The sequence below is a fragment of the Chrysemys picta genome, chromosome 5 (assembly GCF_011386835.1).
Source record: "Chrysemys picta bellii isolate R12L10 chromosome 5, ASM1138683v2, whole genome shotgun sequence".
In the NCBI taxonomy this organism is placed as follows: Eukaryota; Metazoa; Chordata; order Testudines; family Emydidae; genus Chrysemys; species Chrysemys picta.
The window spans coordinates 43,257,784-43,285,215 of NC_088795.1; the positions used below are offsets into that span (position 1 = coordinate 43,257,784).

The window sequence follows — 27,432 nt, forward strand, 5'->3', positions numbered from 1 at the left end:
AAAACACTTCCCCATTTTTTATATTCCAGGTGGAGATATGCACCGGCCACAGTGAACCAGCAGAACTTCAGCAGCCTTATCAAGGGTTCTGCCACCTGAAAGGAGGTGGGTCAGCATAAAAAACCTGCTACCTTCTAATCCAGACAGTAATGCCACTGACTCTCTGTATACTTCATTTATTGGATGTGCAATGTTTGAGACACCTTGGTCTGTTTCTCAGAGCTGCTGAGAAGTATTTTTATGACCCTTTTAGAGATGGGGAAACTGAACCCGAGTGGATAAGGGACTTCCCCAAGTTAATCACCAATTTCTTGAAATTAGAAAATTCTTTTATAGGCATGATATTGCAAAATTGCCCATTACTTTGTGGGATTTATTTATATCTTCCCAAGCATCTACTTCAGGCTACTTCTGGACAAGATGGACTATTATTTTGATGCAATATGGAAAATTCCTGTGTTCCACAGAAGAAGCAGAATCAGGACTACTGAGGACTCCCTGATTCTTAAGCATGTGTGTCTATGCACTTGCATGTATTTATGGGCAGATAGGGGTGTGTGTATGTATTACATAAAAAGTATAATGTGTATCACAATACATCACTTGTTAAAATACTTAATTGATTTTAAATGTCTTGTCTTGGTGTACTTGGTCCACTGGTCTCTAGAAAGAGAGATTGCGTTATACTTTATTGTGTTATACTCATCCTTTCCCATCCTTCTGATTTGCTGTTTCATAAATGCTAGAATTATGTTCTCTTTTTTCAAGTCTTGCATTTTACAAACATTGAACTAATCAAGCAAGGAACTGGTATCTGTCAAGTGAAGAAAGCTGAGAATTGCTTTTGTTTTTGATTCTCACCAGCAGAAAACACTCTCGGTAACTGGGAATGATTGAAGTACAATATCCGTTAGAGCTGGGTTACTGCCTGTAACACACTATGTAGTCATTGCTTTCAGAAATCACTGAGTTCAAGGAACTCCCTTGCGCGCCCCCCCCATTAACAATGCTTTGTCTCATATTGTATTGCAACCGATGATAAACAGATGGATCTTTAGTCACAGAATGAATTCTAGAGAGCCATTTGGGCACAGTATGGTTCATATTCCCACCCAGCTGCCTCCTGTTTCTGTCCTCTTGAAACCTGCTGAAAATTGAGGGCTGCTTATTATAATCTAGGTGAGATGAAAAGTATCTTTTTTCCCCCTATGGCTGTAAACCATTTTCCTACTCATGATTTATGTAGCATCTTTAAAAAGAATATGCTAGTCTAGCAAAAAAAAAAAAGAAAGTTTGTGAGATCAACAAAAGCTAGGAATTGGTATCTGTCAAGTGAAGAAAGTGAGAATAATATGAAATTTAATTTTCGTGTCTGGGGTGGGGGAAGGGGGAGGGAAGAACTTTGCCCACTAAAATATAGGCAATCCCTGTCATGCTAACCATTCAGTCTCATGTTTAGATTTGATAGCCACACTGAAAATGACACATACCAAGTGCTACTCAAAATTAATCTAAATATGTCAGTTCAGATGGTTTAGGCCCCCACATCAGACATCTATATAAAATAAATTATCTGATAAGGAATGTCCTCTGGATAATTGCAACATATTTTCAAAGGGGAATCTACTCCGACTCAAATATGACATGCACTGTCATTTGTGGGTGCATTTCTGTGCACACAATCTGTCTGAGCAAATGACTGCACGCAAAATTAAAAGTCTTGGGCCTGATTCTGACTCCATTGAAATCAACAGGAAGAAATTTGGTTTGGACCTATAGCTTTAAACATATGGGGTGAAATTCTTGCCCCATGGAATTCAGTGGCAAAACCTCCCCTGACTTCAATGGAGCAGGATTTCACCCTTAATTCTTAATTAATTAAAAAAAAAAGAGGAAAAAAGAAAATGAGTATTTTTTGCAGAGCATACGAAACACTATGTAAACTGGCTCCTCAACTGGACATACTGTTGTTCAGATTGCCTAATTAGTAATCTTCATCTCAGAGGTGGCTGCATTTTACTGATTGTCTATGTATTGAACTTGTATAGTGGTTTTGAATGAAATCACAACAGAAATGTAAAATCTTGCTTTTTTTTTGTAGTGCAAAACTCCAAATAAATCAATTGGAGTTTGGCCTTAGTAAGAGCTGCATTAAAATTGAATAAGGACGTGATGATTTGGCACTTAATAAAGTACCTTCCTCACAGACCAACTCTGGTGTCCCATTGATTTCAAATGGAGTTTTGCATGGGCAAGAAATGCAGGCTTGAGTTTTGGGAGTAATCCGTTGTATTGTCCTTTGGATGGAGCTTGAAAGAGTGAGTGGGTATGTAAAATAGGGTGTACCATGTCCTATTTTGTACTCTCTAACTACAAGAGATGGTTTCATGTCTGAACTTACACTGTTGCATTTAAAAATGAAATTAAGAGTGAAGTATGCTTTTGAATTTCACATCATTTTGGGATTCTGTTTTCCTTGTAATTGAGAGTACATTTATTTCCCTTCCCCTCCCCCAGAAAAAAAACAACCCTGATGATTGATTTCCTTGTTATAATGACCAGCCAAGAGAGACTGCAGCAATGCTCTCAGGAAATAATTATTTTTATGACAGTAGGTAGCACTCCTGATTGAGGCCTCATGATGCTTGATGCTGTACAAACATAAAGTAAAAGACAAGCTCTGCCCCAGAGAGATTACAATCTGAATGTTACGGTTGTGAAGACTATGGGTCCCAAGGCAAACATACACTGATTCTGTTTTAGGAGCATCAACCTATGTCCCAGGCTCACCTGTCACTGGCCATGCAAAGCTCTCACCTCCATCCTATGGATCAGATTTAGTCATACGTATTCACAAAAAGAGGTCCCATATTCAAGGAGTAGTTCTACTGATGTCAGTGAAACTACTCAGAGTAAAAAGAACAGGAGTACTTGTGGCACCTTAGAGACTAACAAATTTATTAGAGCATAAGCTTTCGTGGGCTACTGCCCACTTCTTCGGATGCATATAGAGTGGAACATATATTGAGGAGATATATATTCACACATACAGAGAGCATGAACAGGTGGGTGTTGTCTTACCAACTCTGAGAGGCCAATTAAGTAAGAGAAATTTTTTTTAAGTGATAATCAAGCTAGCCCAGTACAGACAGTTTGATAAGAAGTGTGAGAATACTTACAAGGGGAGATAGATTCAATGTTTGTAATGGCTCAGCCATTACTTACTCAGAGTAAGGTACTACTCACAGTGAATAAGGAGACCAGAATCTGTCCTATGTTGCCAGGAACAGGAGTAATCTGTATGTATGTATACATGCATGTGCTTCTGGGGCCGTGAACACTGAAACACCTGGAACACCTGCCTTATGAGAGGGGAAGGCAAGAACAGGAAGATCACAATGGCTTCTGGTCTTTTTTTGGCCCTAAGCTTTTCTAGTGCATGCACAGGTGCAATTGGTAGTCAGGAGTTGGCTGGATGGCCCATATTTTTAACTTGGGTGCCTAATTATGACTTTAGGGTCCCATATTTGAAAATTGGGTGTGTGGGAAGAGATGTATAAACAGTAAAAACAAATATACTTTTTTCTTTAAGAGCAAGGTTAAAGCTGGAAACTAATTAGTACAACCGAGAAACAATAATAAAGATCCCAACAAAACAATACAAACAAGAAAACACTGGGATACAAAAAGACACATGCCAGTTTACTGCTATAGGTTGCACTGTTTCCCAAGTATAGATTAAAAAAAAAATCAGGACAAAGGAATCATCAGGAAATTTAAACTCATTATTGGGCTGGCTTCATTTAGAAAGATTGGCCTTAATTTTGAGAGATTCTAATGCCCTAGGTATTCAACGTTTGAAAGCTGTATTTGCTGTTGGAGAGGTTTGAGGGGCTTTGATGTATTTGAAGAGGGAGCTGACGGGAAGACACTGATTTGTCTCTTCTCTTCCTTTCTCTTTCCTTTTCCCCACGTTCAATAACAGGCTTTTAAGGACATTTCAGCTTCTGACTAATGGTGCTTTCAAATGACCCGAGCGCTTGACAATCCGAACGGTAACGATGATGATGATGACCGTTAATAATGTGTGTAGCAGTCGTGATGAATGCCACTGCGGCCAGTTGGTAAAGCTAGCACACCCTGTTAGCCCGGTGACTCATTAGGGCAGTTTGCAAACCGGTTGCTGGCGATGGGGGTTGAAAAGTTAAGGACACTGGAGGTGCTGTTGAGTACATCGCCTCATTTGCATTTCAATGCGACCTGCTTGTTGACTCAGTGCCCGGCGCTTCGGCAGCTCCCACCAGAATCTGCCTTTGTTGGTTTTAGCTCCGGTCAAGTCCACTTGCTGCACCAGGGGAGTTGGGCGCATTGAGTTTGTTTAGTCAGGCAGAACACTCAACAGGAAGGAAGGAAGAAGGGGCTTCTCTGCTTTGCCATTGTCTGGGCAACGGGACTTAAGCAGCCCAAATGAGTATTTAGTCTATAAGGTGCACTTGAATCCCTCACAAATCCTCTCAGTGTGGAGCAAGAGGGAGCCCAGACAGGGACAGATGGTGCAAGCCCCCTTTGTTTAAAATATGGAAATAGTCTCTCTCTCTTTTTTTCATTTACGTAAGGTAGCCTGCTCTTTTCACTGTCTCTGTCCGCCCCGCCTCCCCTTGCACGTCCCAGAGATCAGAAGATAATTCATGGCTGTGTTGATCCTTGCAAAGCTCCTCTCGTTTTATTGCTGCAGTGGGGGCTGCTTTGTCTCTGGAGCCATGCGTTACAGTATCGACATCGCTGGTGTCCCTGGGACTTAGGCTAACACCGGAGATGGGCTTTGCCTTTTATCCTCCCGCAGAGCAGCCGGGACAGACAATGGCCTTTCTGCTGCTTGGGGTCTGTGGTTAAACCCTGCTTAAGCCTTCAGGGTTGTGCACCGAACACTTAGGTTTATGGGGCTGGTAGAAGGGGGCAGGAAGACTGATTCAGAAGCAGCACAGACTAGCTCCGAGGGTTGCTCGGTCGGAAGGCTGGCATCCTTGCTAATGAGCTCTCGTGTGAATTTCCAATAGGAGAAATGTAACTTAGGATTTGTTAAATGTTAGTTTGTGGAAAGTTTAAAAATGTTGTCTGCATGCCCTCTGATATCGTCACAGAAGGGAAAAAAGACTGGAGGGCACCGTATTTCACATATCAAAAGGAGGGGAAATGTTGTTATGAGGTGTACTGAGAAATTCCCCTTCCCCGAAGAATGCATTGTAAGTTATCCAGACACCCCTCCCCGCACAAGAAAAACAAACAAACAAACAAACCCCCTTCTAGAACCATTGGGGCGCATCCTGCATTCAGTCTGAAATGGGGTCAATCAACTGTCAGCTGGTGACCCATTTTCCCAGCTGGTGCTGAATGCATTTAGCCATGACCATGCCTGAACTCTAACTACATTACTCAAAAGAAATTTTAACAAATGAAAAGAAAAATAGGGATTAAAATGAGTCTGTATTTAGCAAACAGATGACCTTCTAGCTTTATCAGACAGTTTAAAAAACCCACCTTCACGCTCTGAAAAGGAGAAGTGTATTTCAATAGCATTTATAAAACAAGAAGTTTGTCTAATTATATAATGTAACCATAGAAATTTAGTAGTGGAAGAGAGGGATTAGATCCCCTCATTGGTTTCTCTTCTAAGACTGTTCCCTATTGTAAATTTCCTAGTGTTTTGATAAGTCTAGTTTTAAATTTCTAAAACTTTTAAAATATTTTTAGATATCTAGGTCTTGACAATCTTAAACTATTTAGGGGGGTGGTTTTCACAGATGCTGAGTATCCATGGTCACATTTGAAATCAGGTTTGCACAGCACCTCCGAAAACCAGATCCTTTCTCTTTGACTCTCTTTACCCTGTTCAGATATTAACAAATGCTATTTGTATATTAAGGAATTATGTAAATAAAACAAAAACATACCGTATGTAGTAAGTGGCCATGCTGTCCTCCTCATTTATGGTCTGCCCATTATTTTATCTCACAGGACTATTTTTAATATTGTAGTTTTCTGAACTGCTTCTGAACAGTCATGATTTTAAAAAAAACCCAAACAACCTGTTACCAAAATGTTTTCTTTTCTCACCTTAAAGTTGACTATCCCTTAAAAACCACTGATACATAGTTGGGATTGAACATTTTCAGTCCTGTACCCCAGATATATTTGTGATCCAGTATCTCCTCAACCACCCGGGCTAGAAATATCTGCTTTATTCCACTGAGAAATCTTCCTTTCCAGTGATATAATATTTGTATTTAGTTAAATTAGACTTTTTAATATTGTGACTAAGGCAGTCTGTCTTTACAGGTGGAGAAACAACAAAATATCACCAATAAAAATGTATTTAATGCTCAATGTTTTTTCTAAAAAAAGAATTGCTCTGTAAAATGTGGCATAAAAATACATGATGTTGTGGGGTAAAGGTCTTAATGGCATGCCTTGTGTATGGCTTTGCCAGTCATGAATAATATGGCCATCTCTGACTAGGGCTAATAAACTTGTTGTTGTACATTACTGTGCATCAGGTATTGACATAACCTGACCATGAAAGGGGTGAACAAAAGGGTCTGAGTGGAAATCTTGGTGAAAGTCCATCATAACCAAGCTGGGAATCAGAGGAAGGAGGGAATGGATGTGTGACCACAAGTGTGGCAAAGAAGAGTGAAGTTGACTTAGGGAGGGGAGTCATAAGGAGGGCTAGGGACTCATGGTGTGGTCACAGGAAGTGGGCTGTAGGCATCACTGTGAGTTTCCCAAATACACACTGAGGACTTTTATTATTATAATTTAGATCATTTATGCTTTTAAAACCTTTACACATGTGGAATCTAAAGGCTACGACAAAAACAAGGAAACTCAAAGCGAAGGCTAGCAATCCATCCTTGGCTGCTCTCATTGTGTCCATAGGATTTTCAGATCATTGAAGGATGTTAGCAATTACGTGGTGCAATAACTAGGTACAATGGGATAAGCAAAGGAAAAAGTTGCAGCCTTGAATGTGAATTTCTTTGCTTTTCTCAGTTCATGCCACAACTTTAGTGATGCTTAAAATGTCTCTGTATGCACTATATATTGTTCAGGACTGGAAGACTTGGGGACAGAATTTCAAAAATTGGTGCCTAAGTTTCATTTGTGAATGGCACATGCACACCACCCAATTTAATGCAGTTTCACAGATGCCCTAGAGTGCCTATTTTGTGGGTACAACATTGGTCCCTGTCTTTTGACAAAGTTGCTTTCAGTATATTATTTGTAGACTCATAGACATCATAATTATCTAATCTGCACTTAAGCAAAAGTCAAACCATATAATTTCATGAAGTAATTCCTGAATTAAGCCTAATATTAAATATTCTCCCCTTGGTCTACAGCCATTGTTCTCACTGATGAATACAGTGAGAGTGAAATAGTGTAATACCTTAAGGACCAAATCCAGAACCCTATGTCAGTCTTGAGTAGTCAGGCCACAGAGCAGCCTCACCATGAAGCAGGAGTCCTCCTCTCAAAGTTGTGGCATTAGCCCAGTATTGGATATAACCTCCAGTGACCCTGATACTGCTTCCCCATGAGGTTATCTGTTCTCTTCTCCCAGCCCCTCCCTGCAGCAGAATTCCATCAGTTGCACAACTTTGCACACTTCTGTAGCTGCAGAAGAGTGGACTGGGCTTGGCCCTAAGTTAACCCATGGTGACATCCACAGGAAACCCCATTATAGACATCCTTTCTTAAAACCCAAAACACACTCTGAGTCTGGAGTCTGACTCTTAGTCAAAACAGTTAATCAAAATTTTAGCCATGTATTGTACGAGCTCCTTCACAGTTGATGCATATATCTTTTAAACATCTGCAAAACAGCATGGCTTGGATAAGTTTCCATTACTACTCTGAGGCTTCATTGGTTCTTCAGAATGAGTGAAGAGGAGCCAGACAACATAAAGGGCAAATAATCAAAGCTTTCAATTCTTAGATCCTTGCAGATGGACTTTCTGATGAAATGACTAACAACTGTTGCCAGATCAGCAACTACAAAGCACCTGTATTTATTTAACGCTTCTAAATTTGCATTTCATCAGATAACCTGTCTTTATGCAGAATATAACTCTCAGGGCCTCTTTCTTTTCTCACTAACACAAGTGTAAATCAGGAGTATCTCCACTGAAATCAATAGAGCTATGAGATCAGAATCAGGCACACAGTCTCTATAAAAAGAGCCTCTTGCATACTTAATTTGAAACATCTTTAGCTACATATTCCAGAATGGAGTTGATTGAGAGTACATATCAATAATTTAAGAGTAAAAATCTTAAGGATGCTCTGGTTATTGTTAAAAACAAAATAAATAACTATCAGAAGGCTATTAGAGAGACAAGGTGGGTGAGGTAATATCTTTTATTGGACCAACTTCTGTTGGTGAGAGATAAGCTTTCAAGTTGCACAGAGCTGCTCTTCAGGTCTGGGAAAGGTACTAAGTGTCACAGCTAAATACAAGATCAAGCAGATAGGTTAGCATAACTAGTTAGCAGATATTCAAAGGGTCTGTTCAAGATGAATAACTTTGCTAGACACTAAAATCATGGTCTTAATGAAGACACTGGATTCAGGGTTTATTACAACAATCTTTAGAACAACATTTAGAAGCAAGAGGAAGACCAAAGACAGGGTAGGCCCACTGCTTAGTGAAGAGGGAGAAACAGTATCAGGAAACTTGGAAATGGCAGACATGCTTAATGACTTCTTTGTTTCGGTCTTCACCGAGAAGTCTGAAGGAATGCCTAACATAGTGAATGCTAATGGGAAGGGGGTAGGTTTAGCAGATAAAATAAAAAAAGAACAAGTTAAAAATCACTTAGAAAAGTTAGATGCCTGCAAGTCACCAGGGCCTGATGAAATGCATCCTAGAATACTCAAGGATCTAATAGAGGAGGTATCTGAGCCTCTAGCTATTATCTTTGGAAAATCATGGAAGACGGGAGAGATTCCAGAAGACTGGAAGAGGGCAAATATAGTGCCCATCTATAAAAAGGGAAATAAAAACAACCCAGGAAACTACAGACCAGTTAGTTTAACTTCTGTGCCAGGGAAGATAATGGAGCAAGTAATTAAGGAAATCATCTGCAAACACTTGGAAGGTGGTAAGGTGATAGGGAACAGCCAGCATGGATTTGTGAAGAACAAATCATGTCAAACCAATCTGATAGCTTTCTTTGATAGGATAACGAGCCTTGTGGATAAGGGTGAAGCTGTGGATGTGGTATACCTAGACTTTAGTAAGGCATTTGATACGGTCTCGCATGATATTCTTATCGATAAACTAGGAAAATACAATTTAGATGGGGCTACTATAAGGTGGGTGCATAACTGGCTGGATAACCGTACTCAGAGAGTTGTTATTAATGGTTCCCAATCCTGCTGGAAAGGCATAATGAGTGGGGTATCGCAGGGGTCTGTTTTGGGACCGGCTCTGTTCAATATCTTCATCAACGACTTAGATATTGGTATAGAAAGTACGCTTATTAAGTTTGCGGATGATACCAAACTGGGAGGGATTGCAACTGCTTTGGAGGACAGGGTCATAATTCAAAATGATCTGGACAAATTGGAGAAATGGTCTGAGTTAAACAGGATGAAGTTTAACAAAGACAAATGCAAAGTGCTCCACTTAGGAAGAAAAAATCAGTTTCACACATACAGAATGGGAAGAGACTGTCTAGGAAGGAGTATGGCCGAAAGGGATCTACGGGTTATAGTGGACCACAAGCTAAATATGAGTCAACAGTGTGATGCTGTTGCAAAAAAAGCAAACATGATTCTGGGATGTATTAACAGGTGTGTTGTGAGCAAGACACGAGAAGTCATTCTTCCGCTCTACTCTGCTCTGGTTAGGTCTCAGCTGGAGTATTGTGTCCAGTTCTGGGCACCGCATTTTAAAAAAGATGTGGAGAAATTGGAAAGGGTCCAGAGAAGAGCAACAAGAAAGATTAAAGGTCTTGAGAACATGACCTATGAAGGAAGGCTGAAAGAACTGGGTTTGTTTAGTTTGGAAAAGAGAAGACTGAGAGGGGACATGATAGCAGTTTTCAGGTATTTAAAAGGGTGTCATAAGGAGGAGGGAGAAAACTTGTTCACCTTAGTCTCTAAGGATAGAACAAGAAGCAATGGGTTTAAACTGCAGCAAGGGAGGTCTAGGTTGGACATCAGGAAAAAGTTCCTAACTGTCAGGGTGGTTAAACACTGGAATAAATTCCCTAGGGAGGTTGTGGAATCTCCATCTCTGGAGATATTTAAGAGTAGGTTAGAGAAATGTCTATCAGGGATGGTCTAGACAGTATTTGGTCCTGCCATGCAGGCAGGGGACTGGACTCGATGACCTCTCGAGGTCCCTTCCAGTCCTAGAATCTATGAATCTATGAATCTGTAACCCCTGTTTTGTCATATTAATACAGAGGTGTTAACAGGCCACTTCACCTTGAATGATCCCTTAGAATATGTGCTAACTACTTATCATAGGACTGGAAGGAACCTCAAGAGGTCATCTAGTCCAGTCCCCTTCACTTATGGCCGGGCTATGTATTATCTAGACCAGGGGTCGGCAACCTTTCAGAAGTGATGTGCCGAGTCTTCATTTATTCACCTCTGATTTAAGGTTTGCCAGTCATACATTTTAACGTTTTTAGAAGGTCTCTTTCTATAAGTTTATAATATATAACTAAACTATTGTTGTATGTAGAGTAAACAAGCTTTTAAAAATGTTTAAGAAGCTTTATTTAAAATTAAATTAAAATGCAGAGCCCCCCGGACCAGTGGCCAGGACGCGGGCAGTGTGAGTGCCACTGAAAATCAACTTGCATGCCATCTTTGGCATAAGTGCCATAAGTTGCCTACCCCGATCTAGACCATCCCTGATGGGTGTTTATCTAACCTGCTCTTAAAAATCTCCAATGATGGAGATTCCACAACCTCCCTAGACAATTAACCACCCTGAGAGTTACGAAGTTTTTCCTAATGTCCAACCTAAACTGCTCTTACTGCAATTTAAGCCCATTGCTTCTTGTGCTATCGTCAGAGGTTAAGGAGAACAATTTTTCTCCCTTCTCCTTTTAACAACCTTTTATGTACTTTTAAACTGTTATGTCCCCCCTCGGTCTTCTCTTCTCCAGACAAAACCAACCCATTTTTTTCAATCTTCCCTCATAGGTCATGTTTTCTAGACTTTCAATCATTTTTGTTGCTCTTCTCTGGACTTTTTCCAATTTGTCCACATCTTTCCTGAAATGTGGTACCCAGAACTGAGCACAATACTCTAGTTGAGGCCTAATCAGCACAGAGTAGAGGGGAAGAATTACTTCTCGTGGCTTGCTTACTAATGCATCCCAGAATGATATTTGCTGTTTTTGCAGTAGTGTTACATTGTTGACTGGTATTTAGCTTGTGATCCACTCTGACCCCCAGGATCCCTTTCTGCAGTACTCCGTCATAAGCAATCATTTCTCTATTTTGTATGTGTGCAACTGATTGTTCCTTCCTAAGTGGAGTACTTTGCATTAGTCCTTATTGAATTTAATCCCATTAACTTCAGACCATTTCTCCCATTTGTCCAGATCATTTTGAATTTTAATCCTATCCTCCAAAGCACTTGCAACCCCTCCCATCTTGCTATCGTCCCCAAACTTTATAAATATACGCTCTGTGCCATTATCTAAATCATTGATGAAGATATTGAACAGAGTTAAACCCAGAACTGATCCCTGAGGGACCCCACTTGATATACCCTTCTAGCTTGACTGAACCACTGATAACTACTCTCTGGGAATGGATTTCCAACCAATTATGCATCCACTTTATAGCATCTCCATCTAGTTTGTATTTCCCTAGTTTGTTTGAGAAGGTCATGCGAGACAGTATCAAAAGACTTACTAAAGTCAAGAGAGACCACCTCTACCCTTCTAGCCACAAGGCTTGATACCCTATCAAAGAAAGCTATTAGGATGGTTTGATATGACTTTTTGTTGACAAATCCAAGCTGTTACTTATTACCTTCTAGGTGTTTGCAAATTGATTGTTTAATTATTTTCTCCATTATCTTTCCCTGTACTGAAGTTAAGTTGACTTGTCTGTAATTCCCTGTTTTTTCTTTATTTCCATTTTTATGGATTGGCTATAACCATGAGGATGTTCTCCTCATTAAGGTCCAGCCTTGTTAGTAGACTACTCCAGTGCCCTTTCAAACGACCAAAGGCACATTCAAACACCATTCTGCACTTGCTGAGCCTATAGTTGAACCATTCCTTACTGGTGTCCAGACAGCCAGTGTATGGCTTCATGAGCCATGGGAGCAAGAGCTAGGCTGTGTCCCCCAGGATAACTATAGGCATCTCAACATCGTCAATATTCATTGTGTGGTCTGCAAAGAAAGTCTTGGATTGCAGCTTTTTGAACAGACCCGAGTTCCTAAAGATGCGTTCGTCATGAATCTTTTCCAACCATCCTACGCTGATGTCGGTGAAACGCCCCCTGTGATCCACTAGTGCTTGCAACACCAATGAAAAATATCCCTTTCGTTTTATGTATTCTTTGGCAAGGTGGTCTGGTGCCAAGATGAGGATATGCATGTCATCTATCACCTCACCACAATTAGGGAACCCCATCACAACAAAACCATTCACTATATCCTGCACATTTCCCAGACTCACTACCCTTCGTAGCAAAGTCGATTAATGGCCCTGGACACTTGGAGCACAGAAGCTCCCATGGTTGATTTACCTACTCCAAATTGATTCTCCACTGATGGGTAACTGTCTGGGGTTGCAAGCTTCCAAATAGCGATCGCCATTCGCTTCTCCACTGTCAAAGCAGCTCTTATTTTTGTGTTACTGAACGGCAGGACAGGGGAAATCTCTGCACAAAGTTCCTGGAAGGTGGCCTTCTGCATTTGAAAATTCTGCCGCCACTGCTCGTCATCCCATACCTGAAAAACGATACGGTCCCACCAGTCAGTGCCCGTTTCATGGGACCAGAAATGGTGCTCGACAGTGTGCAGCTGCTCTGTGACTGCCAGCAGCAACTGTGAATTGTTTTTTTTCAATGGTTTGCAGCAGGGCTGCTTGCAGAACAGCACTATGTTCCACGTGGTGGACCGTGCTTCGGCTCTGGAAATACTGAAGGAGAAGGCGCAAGGTGTGTTTGAGATGCTCACAGCAAGTGTGCACAGCTGAGCATGCTCCATGCTTCTGGGATTATGGCATATGCGTGGAAGTTTTAAGGTGCAAAAACCACTGTGCTGTTTGCCGTTGATATGAGGGAGAGAGCATAGTGCATCATGGGATGCTGACGCAATGTTTCCATTCTCCCCGGCGACAATGTTTTGGTCCCATGAGGCATTGCACAAACTTCCCAGAACACACTGCGGCAAGTTGCACTTTGGGATAGCTACCCACGATGCACTGCTTTGTGCATCGATGCAGGCACTGCTAGTGAGGATGCACTCCATCAAGACGATGAGCATGGTGTGGCCACACATAATTGACTTAATTAATTCGGAGGCTCGAGGTCAAATTAGATAAAGTCGACTTAATTTTGTAGAATAGACAAGCCCTAATATTCTGGGACTGATATTGCTATCACAACACTGCATATTAGAAGGCTAGAAAGTTCAGAGTTACAGTTAAATTCACAAGAGTGGAAATTCACAGTTAAGGTCCACAAACTAATTTTAGACTGCCCTTATTGAGACCCTAGCCTGCCATTTTCCCTTCTTAGCAGGTGAAGTGTACCACAGAAGGCAGCCATTGAGTGTCCAAATTGAGACAACTTAAATGAGACTGGTTTTTGGAGGGTGGGTGCTTGGCACTTTCTGAAAGTCAGGCACCTTTTAGGCACCCAAAAAATGGGAACTCCCAAAATCAGGAGTCACTTTAGTATACCGGAGCCATTGGTTTATAACTGATATCTCACATACATGTTTTTTATATCATGATGCTTTGTTACCACACTCAAAGGGTAAGTGATAATATTACAAACTGGAAATTGCACAGTTGTATATAGAGCAGGGGTGGGCAAACGTTTTGGCCCCAAGATCACATCGGGGAATAGAAATTGTACGGCAGGCCATGAATGCTCAGAAAATTGGAGTTGGGGTATGGGAGGGGGTGAGGGCTCTGGTTGGGGTGTGGACTCTGGGTTGGGGCCATAAATGAGGAGTTCAGGGTGCTGGAGGGGGATCTGGGCTGGGGCTGGGGAGTTGGGTGCAGGGGGAGGGGAGGGCTCCGTCTGGGGATGTGGGCTCTTGGGTGGGGTTGGGGATGAGTGGTTTGGAATGCAGGAGGGTGCTCCGGACTGGGATCGGGGGGGTTGGAGAGCAGGAGGGGGGAATGGGCTGGGGAAGGGAGTTGGGGCATGGGGTGCTCGGCTGCAGGCTCTGGGCGGTGCTTACCTCAAGCGGCTCCTGGAAGCAGCGGCATGTCCCTTCTCCAACTCCTACACAGGCACTGCCCCTGCAGCTCCGATTGGAGCACCAGAGGGGGGCCAGGCCGCTGCTTCCAGAAGCTGCATGGAGCGGCCCCTGACCCTGCTCCCCCGCTGGAGCGGGGCAAGCCCCAGACTCCACTTTGCAGCGGGAGCTCGAGGGCCGGCTTAAAACGGTTTGCCCACCCCGTTATAAAGGCACATGAGCTCTGTGACTGAAACTCATCTTGTTGAGAATTATAGAACAATCGTGTGGCATTGTCCTGTAGATCTTTGGCAAGGAGTGTCCAGTACACTAAACTTCATTTCTCTTTCTTTCTTTCTTTTCTTTGCTACAACATGGGGAAAAAAAAAACTTAAAAGATTTCTTGGATGTTGGTGAACACCTCCTTGGTTGAGCTGTTACTATTTAGACATCCCTTTACAAGTCTCTTCAGATTGTTGGCAAATATTTTTATCAGAGCATGGAAGTTTTCATTTATCCCCGAACTTCTGGGCTTCAGAATGTCTGGTATATTATATTTGTAGGGGAATTCTCCCACACATTGTGCCATCTGTGCTCAAGCTGAGCAGAATTTCCAAAAGTATTTCCAATGAAATCCTCCAAAAGTATTTCCAATGAAATCAAAAGGAGCCTGGACAAGTCAGCACAGTGTGATGTCCATTCTTGCAGAAGACTTGTGCTCTGTCTTTCCACAGGTTGCCAGCTGGGATGGCTGACTGTGGAGAGAGGTCTGCAATCTTTTTTCCCAAAGCCGTCTGCCACTGGTATTATCTATCTTGACTTTACAACCATATACACTTATCGAGTAGCATGTTGCATTTTGGAGACTTTTGTGTGATCATGAAATGAAAATGCTTGTTCCATTCAAAGGATGTGGAGCTATGGTTAACTATGAATTTCTCACCTTTTTTGGTTTAAAATGTCAAACTTACCTTTGTGCTAGTATCATGTTTTAAAATTGAACTTCCTTGTCTATTTATAAAACAAAAGGAAATTGGAAATAGGATTTGCTTTCTCTGGCAAAAGATGGTCATGCCAGTTTTTGATTAAACTTTATTAAAATGAGCAAACAAACAAAATCCCTCTCTTTGGTTATAAACCAGTGTACAGTTTCAACCAGAAAGGATTTTCTTTGAAAGTATAAGTCAAATTTAAACACAAGCCTTATCACAATGTTGTACTGTATAAGATTGCAAGTATACAGCAGATAGTTTTCAGATACTTAAGCAGTAACAATATTGTCTCAGGCCATTTCCTAGGGATTAATGATTTGCTGCAAGGAGTTGATGGCCAAAGTTGTGCCTGGGGGCCAATAATACAAGACAGACATTAGTCCCCAGGAAATGTCCTACTCTGAGGCTGTTCTGTTGACATCATGGCTGAAAATGAAAATAAGCCATAGGCATATGATTTTGTTTTTATGGATGATGCAGTTTCCAGTTGTCTTTACAGGACATGTCTAGAAAATTAATGATCTGTACATCAACCAGTCAGATTGAATGAATCCTCTTTCAACATCCCATTTGCCGTCTACAATGCTATACTCAGTTATATGAAAGGTAACAAACAAAATTATGAATTAAAGCCATTGGATCAGAATGTGGCTGTTCTCTGCTTGGGTCACCAAGGAAGGGAATAGGGCTCAAGGAATTTTCTTCTTTCCGATGGATGAGCTAGCCACAGCTATTGCAAGAGAGAGGACCTGGGAATTAGTTTAGTGCCAATGAAAGCTCTGAACTTCTCATAGGGCAGAAGTTCTTAGATTTTGGTCTGCAGATTATTTACTGGTGGTTTGTGGAGAGCTGACTGGTCACATGTGGCTGGTGGTACGCTTGGTTTCCAGCACATACATTATATTAAAGTACACCAGATATGTCCCTAAAGTTACTTTTCTATCTATGCTGTTGCTGCAGTTGTCAGATAGATGTTAGGGAATGGTTAATAAGAAGGAGAAATGATCTGCTTGATCACGAATGAATGGAAAGAGAGGTGCCTATGAGAAACTATCAATATTAAAATGTTGTTCACACTAGAAAGAAACATGGGGAACCCTGCCATGGGATATGGAATGGGGGTGAGGCCGTGGTCCCAACTCTCTTCCTCACCAGCCAGTAGAGTAATGGTGGCAGGGATGAGAGCCCAAGTTGCAGTTTTAAAAAAAAGAATAATACAACTCCTTCAGCACACTCCCCACCGTGGTAGCTGGGGGCATTCTTGCTGACTCGGTGAGAATTCCTGGAGTAACTCACAGTGCTGCACATGACCCATACCACATGTGACTTAAAAGCTACAGCATTATAGCCCTTTAAGTTATATTGGGTGCAAGGGCATGGTGCTATGAACTCATGCACTGGAGGATTTCAGCTCATATTCTGATATCACTGAAATACTGCTGCTGTTCACTGGCTTATATGGAGTTATGTGAACTTTGTTGCCCCCTGTCTTTGCTGATTACACAACACCATTTCTTTTACCTTGCCACAAAATGTTGTTGCATTGGGCGGCATGTTAAAAAAAGTGGCTACCCATTCTTCCCCTTTCCATGTCAGGGACAGTTGCTGGCTTTACACAATGTTTTACATTTGTCAAGCAACTCAGGCTGGAAATGTTTTGCCTGTTTCAATTTTGTTTTTTTTCCCTGAAGGGAACCTCCTCCCTCTGAGGACTTGTTACTAGGTAACAGGGTTCCATTTGCCAATTGCTACCATTTCCTTCTCACCATACTCCAGGCCTTATTATTAACATTTAGTTCAGAGAAATTGCTGTCATTATGTGAAGTAACTTCCTTCAGAGGTTACTCATTAACCTTAGGTATTTTACTGTGTGATTATAATTGCCAAACGCCATAGGCATGGAAAACCTTTGAACTCCTCCAGGTATTAGAGTATGAGAGAAAAAAAATCAGTTGTGACTTTTATATGCTTAACTGTATCCTTGTTCCACCTCCTCCAAGGGTCCCTGATCAAATAACCAAATGATTGTGAATTGCTGGATGTGAACATGCTGCCTGCTAACAGGGACCATGGCTGCCCTTGGTTACCTTTGGTAAATCGGAAGTAACTCTACTACACTCAGTGGAGTTATGGTACATTGTGTTTACGCTGCTGTGTAAATGAGGACAGAATTTGGCCCAGTGTCTTTGTATCAAATCTGCATAATTGGGAAGCCAATAACCCAGTCTGTTATAGTTCAGAATAACTTATTACATATCAACATGCTGTTCAGGATCTACAGTAGCATCCTTAATAAAGTGGCTCTTCTGTTGTGTGTGTGTATGTGGGTTTTTTTTTTTGCCCCTATTATGGCAGACTCATAATCATCCCTAATCTGACTGGCAATGACTGGTATTCAGTTCAAGGCTCAGAAGGCTTCAGGCAGGAACACAGTTTCTTTTGTTTTTTCTTATTAGTTTTTTAAATCTCCATTTTCCATGTAAAGAGAATCGTCTCTAATTTGCTCTGTACCTCAGGGTTTGTCTCAGTGCCGCATGTGCTCTCTGGAAAAATCTTACAAAACATATTTGTCCTTCTCCCCCACCCCACTTCTCCTTTAGAAATGCATCAACATTCTTGGTAACTTGATTCCCCTGACAGGATGGAGCAGGCTGCTGTAGCTGTAGTGTAGCCTGGACTGCCACATGACTTCAGTAGGGAAATGTATATCAAATTCAGGAAATTAAGGGACAAGTGAGATAAATACATCATATTTAAACTGAATAAAAAAAAAGGGGATGCAGTCTGTAGGCACATTTAACATGTAGCCAGTCCTAACTTTGATGATAGGAAATGAAAAGTTGTGATGGGCAGAAGAATCTTTATCTCTATAATCTTCTAAAACACAAAGGCAAAATGAGTGCTCTAAGTTGAAAGGAAAAAAATGGGGGACCTCATTGCCACATTGCAAGTCTGAACTAGGGAGAAGAGCACAATAGGGAAAGTATGAGTGAGCCCTGACTGTTCTGATCAAGCCCTTGATTTAAAGCTATTTTTTGCTTTTCTCCATCTCATTTTATTTCCTTTAGCTTTCTATGCCCTTTAAATCTTTGCATCATTTAGAAAATTCAATTGAAGAGGGGGGAAAAAAAAACCTTTATGTGTGTATTCATGTCTAGCATAACTGGGCTCTGATCCTTGACTGGGTCCCCAAGGCACTACCACAATTCTTCTACTACTACTAATTAATTATTACCTGCAATGTAGTAATTGTAAATGTAAAGTAAATGTATTGACTACTATGGGAAAAGAATGTTTCATACTACGGGGCTAAATCTTGTCATCCATTCTAGGAGAAAGTTCCATGGATTCCAGTGGATTTTCCAGTTTGCTGAAGATGTCCCAGAATGCATCTTCTGTGATATCAAACATACCATGAGTTGACTAATGGTGTATATATACCATATACTATGATGCCATATAGTAATGCATTCTGAGGTAACTTAAATGAGCCAGGAAGTCCAAGCAGGATTTCAGGGAAGACGGTGGGTAGTGATTTTTTTTAAGTTTAGTTAAAACTTAGTGCTTTGCTGCATTCTTGCCTGCCCTATCCCTTTAGCTCTCATCTTCCTCCAAGTCTGGTAAGTGAGGGCATTATTTAGCACAGAAGTGTGGGATTAACTTAATTTTCATTTTAGCTTTGCAGTTGACCTTCAATAAACAAACCAAACATAATTCAGTGTAAATTGCTAAAATAGGTAAAAAGCCCACATTTCATTTTACTATTGTAGAACACCCTATTTGATAGAACACTGCTAAGTGGAAATTGCTTATATAAAATTAGAAAGGTATTAGCAGAATTTATGTCTGACATATTGCTTGGTGAAATGAAAAGTATGTCAGATGACACCTTTTAAGATGTGGCATGTCATTGCCAGCTGTGCCATGCCTTTCACTTCAGACATGCATGCTACTTACTCGAGGCAGGAACTGTCTTTTTGTTTTGTGTGTGTGTACTGCACCTAGCATACATGGAGCCATGGATCCATAGCTAGGGCTCCTGGGTGCTATGACAGCATAAATAACAAAGCTTACAATAAAAGGCCACAAAGCTTATAGCTTTCTTGACTAATCTAACCTTTTGGTACCAGTAATGACATGACACATACATTACATAATATTTAGCCTTATCGTGATATACAACACTTAATATATTTTTTCCTTGGATAATTTATCATGGAATAATATTTTATACTATTCACTGGTGACTTTGGGCTTTCTGCAAAAGCATAATTGGTGCTTCGGATAATGCTCTTTTCATTTGCTGTACATGCAAGGGCAGATGAAGTTTTAGACTGATAGTTGGAGGAAGAGAAGAATTAGGAGTTTTGTACACAGAAAGGTGTGCACAAAGTAAATCGTCTAGTGAAAGATGTATGTAGAGCACTGACTACCTATGGATAATATCATATAGGAAAAAACCTGTATAGCAGCCTATGCGACACATATACTGCAGACAGGTCCAGGGTGTGGTATAAATTCTGTTATCTTTATAGCACACTGTAATAGTCTGAAATTGTTGTGTGCACATTTTATTTTTAGGGTTTGTGCCTGAGTAAGACTTATTAGGAATCTGATTTATTAATCTTGAGCCTCCACCAAAAATCCATCAAGTTTAGTTTTCTTTCTTTCTTTTCTTAGAAAATACATATCTATTGTGCACAAAGATTGAAACACAGTTTTACAATTCATTTCAAATATATTACTATGGGTGGCTATTACAGGGTGATGAATTTTTTTTGTCTGCTACAATTTTGAGGCCATTACTGGTTTATTAATCTTATTATGCCTTTTCTCCCCTCCTGACATGCTATCAAACTGCACACATTGTTTATCTTCAGTAGTGTCACCAAACTTGTATTTAACAGCCACAAATCTGATAATGATATTGCCTACCAGTTTGGAATTTGTAGGGAACACAGTTAGGTATAATTGTGCATGTTTCAGAATATTATAGTGGAATAAATATGGATTGTTCAGGGCAGAGGTTGACATCCATCAGAAAAAAGAATTTCATCAGGCCAATGTGGGCAGATATATGGTGAACTAAATATGCTGTAAAAGTTAATGATTGGGTATTTCTTGCCTTCCCCACACTTCTATTCCATGCTCCTTTTTCTTGCTTTCCCTTCCTCATCACCCTCAAAATGTAGAAATCTGTCTGGAAAAATTCCTGTAATCAAAAAATTGTTAAACTGAGGAACACATGAATAATATTTGGACCTTGAGAAGATTTGAGAGAAAGCAGAGAAAAACAGCTGTGGAATCTAGTTTATTGGACTGCTGACCACAGCATTTGGTTTTGTATTTGACTAATTTTGTGAAAATGAAAATCAGGATCCATCATTTCCAAGAAAATATCTGGTGAGCTGCATGCTCTGAAAGTGTATACAATATTTCTTCCCCCTCTCTCCCAGACTCCCCATCCCCCAATGTGGAAGCTGTGGATCCGTGGGGATTTACCACTTCCTTCTAGAATCACCTGTGCTGTAGCTTTAATAAAAGTTTGTTTCTTCAGCTGTCTAACTTTTGGGTTTATCTGACTCAGGTTAACCCCTTAGTTTTATAATGAGACAGTTTATTTACTTGTGTAAATTGGGGTTTTCTTAGACAGAAATATAACAGACCTGTAAAGAAGCCAATCTCTTGATCATTTCCCCTTCCGAAGGGGGAGATCTACAGTATCTTTCTGCACTCACTGGGCACCCTATCAGTTGCTAATAAAATTAAATTGTTGCTCCTACACATTTAGTGCTTTTTTTTTAATACCATCTTATAAAGTCTGGTGCATAGAAAAATGTGTTTCTTCTGTCTGCGCTAGAAATATTGTCAGGTTTTACAAGCTAATTACTCTTCTATTCACAGGAAATCCAGAGTCTTTGCTTAGCAACCAGGCTAATCATTTCTAATTCTTCTTCAAATATACCTTTATATTGAACCTACAGCCCTGCTGACTAGGAGTTCTAACCACTTATCAAAATCCTTGGGAGAAAACAAGAAGTAAACATTTTGTGAAAATGGTGCCAGTTTTTTCCTCGATGGGACCTGAGCCTGTAATGAAGTCCAACAAAGCAGGGCATGATGTGCCAAAAAAATCTTTTTAATAAACAACACAGGCAGTAGGAAATAATGCTGGTCGGGGCTTGTTTGTCTGGCTCAGGGCCTCATTCCAACCTGTTGCAACCAGCTATAGAACATCTATAGGGACACCCCCGTACAGGAGGCCCCATAGAGGAAAGGAACTTTTATATTTCTGTTTGACTGGGATCCTTGCCAGTGGCTAAGTTCAAAGTGCAGTTTCCAGTAATTTGCTGTTACTACTCTGTGCGTTTGATAGGCCAGGACAGAAGCATGCAACCCGAAGTAATATTTCCTGATTTCTGTCATTTCTCAAGACATGAATGAAGGCTGCTGTGGGACTGAGATTTGGAACAGTTTTCTTGGCTCCAAAGCCTTTAATGCTTTCCGCTTGCCCAGCCCCCATTTCTTCCCTTCAGATCAGATCCCATGCCATTGTCAGTCCTGTACTTGGATGAAATTCATGCTGATTGTGTCCCTATGCAAACATTGCAAGCCTATTCTTATGCAACCAGCAAAAATCCTATTGATTTACTGAGTGTGAGGATTATTTACATTTATAAATGTTGTAGTGATGATAACACTTCCTCTCCTCCTCAGAATTACAATTAACCTTTTACACACTTTTTTTTTAAGGGGGGGGGGGCTACTTTCCCTTCAGTCCATTAGATTTGGGTGTTCAGTTTGTAAAGAGATTAAAAACAACACTAAAGGAAAAGACCAATGTAATAGCTATTATTTTTTCATATACATCTTTCTAGTCATGTGTATGCTATTAAGGCTGTGGTTAAGGTTATATAACCATGTATATGCTGATCCTTTTGTATTCAGTCACTTAGTGTTCTACAATGTTTACCTTTCAGGCTGATATTTTTCAGGCTTGGTCTCTGCCATATGGTGAATTTTGTTTTTTAAAGGTGGAACACAAATATTTCAGATATTTTTGAGCATGACAAGTGGAGAAGGAAGTACATTGTCCCTATTTTACAAAGATTTTTTTTTTTTTTTTAAATTTCGAACAGGTCCAAAGTCAAAATAGATCTGGATAAAAATTTGGAATTCAGCATGGAGATAGCCCTCAAAGCAGAAAAGCACCTTTGAATGCTTTGGTGAAAATAGATTTTGATTTGACAGTTATTCCACAATTCAAATGATTGATATTGTACTATTAAGGTAACAGTATGTGATAAGAAAACCCCCCCACTGTAACATGGGGGTTGAGTTAAGATTGTGAGTGAAAACATAATGCCTTCATTTTCTAATTTTTCAGTGCTAAATTGTGCAGACTTAACACACACATGCACAGAATGCGTGTGTTGTGCACACACACAGACACAGTGTGCACATAAGTAGAAATATATAAATATCAGGAGTATGGGAAAGAGCTGTAAGTATTCATACGTGAGCTAAATTATGACTCAGTTATTGTCACAGGAACTTGGTGGTCTAAGTTCCATGACTAGAATATTGGTAAAGTGGGTATAGTTTGTTGAGGAAGAACAGGCACGATGAAAAGGAATAATGTGTTACCTTATACATCAAGAACATACCACCTTCTGGACCTCGGAACAAGTATGTAAGAGGCAGAACAGTTGAAAGTCTCTGGGTAAAGATAAAAGGGGCTTAAAATAAGGGTGATGTCATGATAGGGAGTCTCCTACAGATCACCAAGTCAGCTAGAGGAGATGGATGAGGCATTTCTAAAGCAAATAACAGAAATATCCAAAACACAAGACCTAGTAGTAATGGGGGAGTTTAACTACCCAGACATCTGTTGGAAAAGTAATATGGCAAAAGACAAAATGTTCTTAGAGTTCTTAGAATGTACTGGTGACAACTTTCTGTTTCAGAAAGTGGAAGAAGTAACCAGGGGGCAGCCATCTTAGATTTGATCCTAACTAACAGGGAGGAATTGGTAGTTAATCTGAAGGTGGAAGGCAATTTGAGTGAAAGTGACCATGAAATGATAGATTTCATGATTCTAAGGAAAGAAAGGAGTGAGAGCAAAAGAATAAACACAATGGACTTCAAAAAAGCAGACTTTAACAAACTCAGAGAACTGGTACATAAAGTTCCCCAAGAAGAAAATCTAAGGGCAAAAGGAGTTCAGGAGAGCTGGTAGTTTCTCAATGAGACAATATTAAGGTTCAACTGCAAACTATCCTGATGTGAAAGAAAGATAGAAAGAATAGAAAAAGGCCAGTTTGGCTGCATCAGGAGCTCATGACTTGAACATCAAAAAAGAATCCGACAAAAAGTGGAAACATGGATGAATTGCTAAGGAGGAGTATAAAAGAATAGCACAAGCATGTAGACACAAAATAAGAAAGGATAAGGCACAAAACGAGTTACACTTAGCAAGTGACATCATAGGCAATAAAACAGCTCTTAAATACACAAGGAGTAAAAGAATGATGAAGTAAAGTGTTCTCTTCTTATTGGGGAAGGAAAGCTAATAACTGATGACATGAAAATGGCTGAGGTGTTTAGTTTACTTTCACTAAAATGATTAATGGTGACCAGATACTCAACACAATTAATCTGAACAATGAAGGGGAAGGAACACAAGCCAATATAGAGAAAAATAGGTAAAAGAATATTTAGATAAGTTAAATTTTTTCAAGTTGGCAGGGCCTGATGAAATTCATCTTAGGGTACTTAAGGAACAAGCTGAAGCAGTTATCTTTGAGAACGTCTGGAGGATGGGTGAGGTCCCACAGGACTAGAGAAGGGAAAACCTAGTACCATCTTTAAAAAAAGATGAACAAAGAGAATCCAGGGAATTATAGATGGCACTGCTGAGGCCTCAGTGGGAGTACTGGGTCCAGTTCTGCATGCCACACTTTAGGAAAGATGTGGGCAAATTGTCAAGCATCCAGAGGAAGGCAACAAAAATAATAAAAGATTTAGAAAACCTGACCTATGAGGAAAGGTTAAAGAAACTGGGCATGTTTGGCCTCGAGAAAAGAAGACTGAGAGGGGACCTGATAAGTCTTCAAATATGTTAAGAGTTGTTATAAAGAAGATGGGAATCAACTGTTCTCAGTGTGCACTGAAAGTAGGAAAAGAAGTAAGGAGATTAAGGTTAGATGTTAGGAAAAATCTTTCTAAGGATATAAAGATAGTGAAGCTCTGGAACAAGCATCCAAGGGGGGGTTGTAGAATCCACATCTTGAGGTTTTTAAGAACAGGTTGGACAAACACCTATCAGGAATGCTCTAGGTTTACTTGGTCCTGCCTTAGCACAGGGGCTGGACTTGATGACCTCTCAAGGTTTCTTCCAGCCTTACATTGCTATGATTATATAAAACAACATATAGATATAAAACAAAAGTTAAATTTCCAGACTGAACACCTTGTATGAGTCTCTTCTATAACAGGACTCACCAACTCTGAGGACAAAATGGCAGCTGTCTGCATAGCAGATTCCTCAGGAATTTAAAAGTGCATGTAACAAAGACTTGATAGTGTGATGCTTATTGAAGAATAATGAGACGAGTACTTGAGTGAACAAGGTTTTAACTCTAAAATTATAGTCTCTGATATATTAAGCTCCTCTTTTTTCTTCCCCCGAAAGCCTTCCCCGACTCTTCCTTCAAAAACAGAATTCAAATTCATTTGAATCAAATTTGCACTTAATGAGTTCAAACCAATATTATATTTGTGTTCAGAATATCAAGACAGGGGTTCATGTAATTTTAGGATCTCATTATTAATCATTGAAGTAGTTTCCTCGAAGCATAGGGATATCCTTGAAGCATAGGGATTTGTTAATTCTGCTTTCTGATTACACTGATTCACTTCACATTCAAGACAGTATATTTGTTATCTCATATACCTGTACACCAGGTAATCAAAGAAGTTGGAGAGAGGTGGTTGTCCGTGAAGAAAGCAAAGAGACCAAAGAGGAAAGTGCAGCAGGCCTGAAGAGCTAGTAGTGTGCTAACTTCATTCTCTGACCCTGCGCCTTATGTCTGCATTAGCTGTGGCAAGGACTGTTACTCAAGAATTGGACTTCTTAGCCACTCACGATGCTGCAGTATGACACACAGTACCTGAACTGCTTTGGCACTTACACCATCATTTTTCAAGATGGACTGTTGCCATGTATACGTTCATATAGGCTGAAGGTAGTAGGAAGAACATATTTTGTGGGGTGAATATTCGTTATGTTTCAAGTATCCTAATTGCATTTGCGTTATACATGATTAATGCCATTTCCCCAGTGTTTGTACTTGGTCAGTTATACTCTTGGCAGGGGGGAAAAGCATGAATACCAAATGGGCACAGAATTAATCTTATTTGTCCTTGGCAACTAATTTGTTGTGCATCATTAATGTGATAGCATCTGTCATGTGGCATGCAGGTGTGTTCAGTGAACAGCACTTAAATCCAACCAATCACACTACATTCAGTGGGAGGCCCCCATTTTGAATTTTGACTAGAAGGATATGGTGGAGGAGAGAAACCCACAACCTGGTCTGAATTTTTTATTGTGTGCAAGAACAATTCTGCAAAGGCTGACTGGACAATTCGTTAAAACCACAATCTCCTGTGGTAACAAAACCTCTGGCTATATTTCAACTGCTGTGATGAACAATGTGCAATTCAAGAATGTTGGGTTGTATCATGAGACCAAACAGCAGGTAAACAAAAGAAATATGCCATGTTCAAACTAAAATTACGCCTCATAAATCCAGAGGATTCCGGCAAGCTTTGGACAGCCGTATTGCTAAGAAGAGGGCCTGGACTGTGGAAGCACTGAAGGTCATTAAATTAAAACTTTTAGTGAGATGCTAGGATTAAATATGTAACCTGACTAATGAGAAGGACACATAACTTGCTAGACTCCTCAGGAAGTTATAAAATGTAATCATGATGTTTCTTTGCTTAGTCATGCCTGATGTGCCAACAAATATAAATAGCAATGATGATTGTGTTATCTATGTTCTCCAGTGCTGATATGTGGAACCAGAGTAACATTACACAGTCCTTTCCTGAAACTTAAATACTGGATTGACTACGGGCTTAAGAAAGGAACTTTGATTCTGCATCAAGACACTTTCTATAGAAACTGGATTTCAAATAATTGTTGGAAAATACTAGAAAATAGGAGATAATGAAAGATAGCTGCCATCTTGTTGTTTATCACGATGTAAGCATTAAAAAGCCTTTAATGCTTCTATGTTTATAGCTTGGATGTTTCATTCATATGTTATAGTTTGTGATATAACATAGTGAATCCAGTAGAATTTGAGTTTTCAGATGTTAAAATCACACACTGAAAATTTCCTCAAGTGATTGTTGTCCCATGCTTTTAGTTGCATCATCTCTGTTCTGATATCACAGCTGTGATGCCAAAACAGCCACTAACAAGCATTGCTAAAGAATGCTAATATCTGTAGCAGTTAATGAAATATCAGGAGAAGGGGACAGAATACCTTCCATCAAGAAATCATGGGTGGGTGGTAAAAGTCTGAAAATAGTTTATTCAATATAGCTACAAACATGTTCTCTCTCTGAACTCTGTATGCCATGGACCGGCACCCTTTTGTACAGTGGAAGTATAGTGGTGTTCATCCTCCAAATCTTGCTGTTTCCTTAAGGTTATTCCTATGGGCAGAAGTAGAATTATGTATTTATTTATTTTAGTTTTTTTGCCTGAGAACGCATTGTGCCTGGTCTCTTTTTAAACAGAATTTGCCAGTGATAAATGGGGAGATACTGATTACCCTCAACTTGTCTTCAAAAAGTCATGGAATATGGGACAGATTCCAGAGGACTGGAAAAGGCCAAATATGGTGCCAATCTATAAAAAGGGAAATAACGACAACCTGGGGAATTACAGCTCAGTCAGTTTAACTTCAG

At 40.2% G+C, this 27,432-nt stretch overlaps 1 protein-coding gene across 2 annotated transcripts in view; it reads left to right on the forward strand.

Annotated features, from left to right (window-relative positions):
* The window catches only part of SPRY1 (sprouty RTK signaling antagonist 1), a 60,013-nt gene extending 53,470 nt beyond the window's left edge, over positions 1–6,543 (forward strand). Inside the window, exons 3-4 of one of the 2 annotated variants that reach the window (XR_010601335.1) lie at positions 30–105; positions 3,986–6,543. The gene's annotated coding sequence lies outside the window, so the exon portion shown is untranslated. Of the gene's footprint in view, positions 1–29; positions 3,674–3,985 lie in introns of those variants that run through there. The other variant, XR_010601334.1, reaches the window with a different exon arrangement.
* Positions 6,544–27,432: the final 20,889 nt, after the last annotated feature.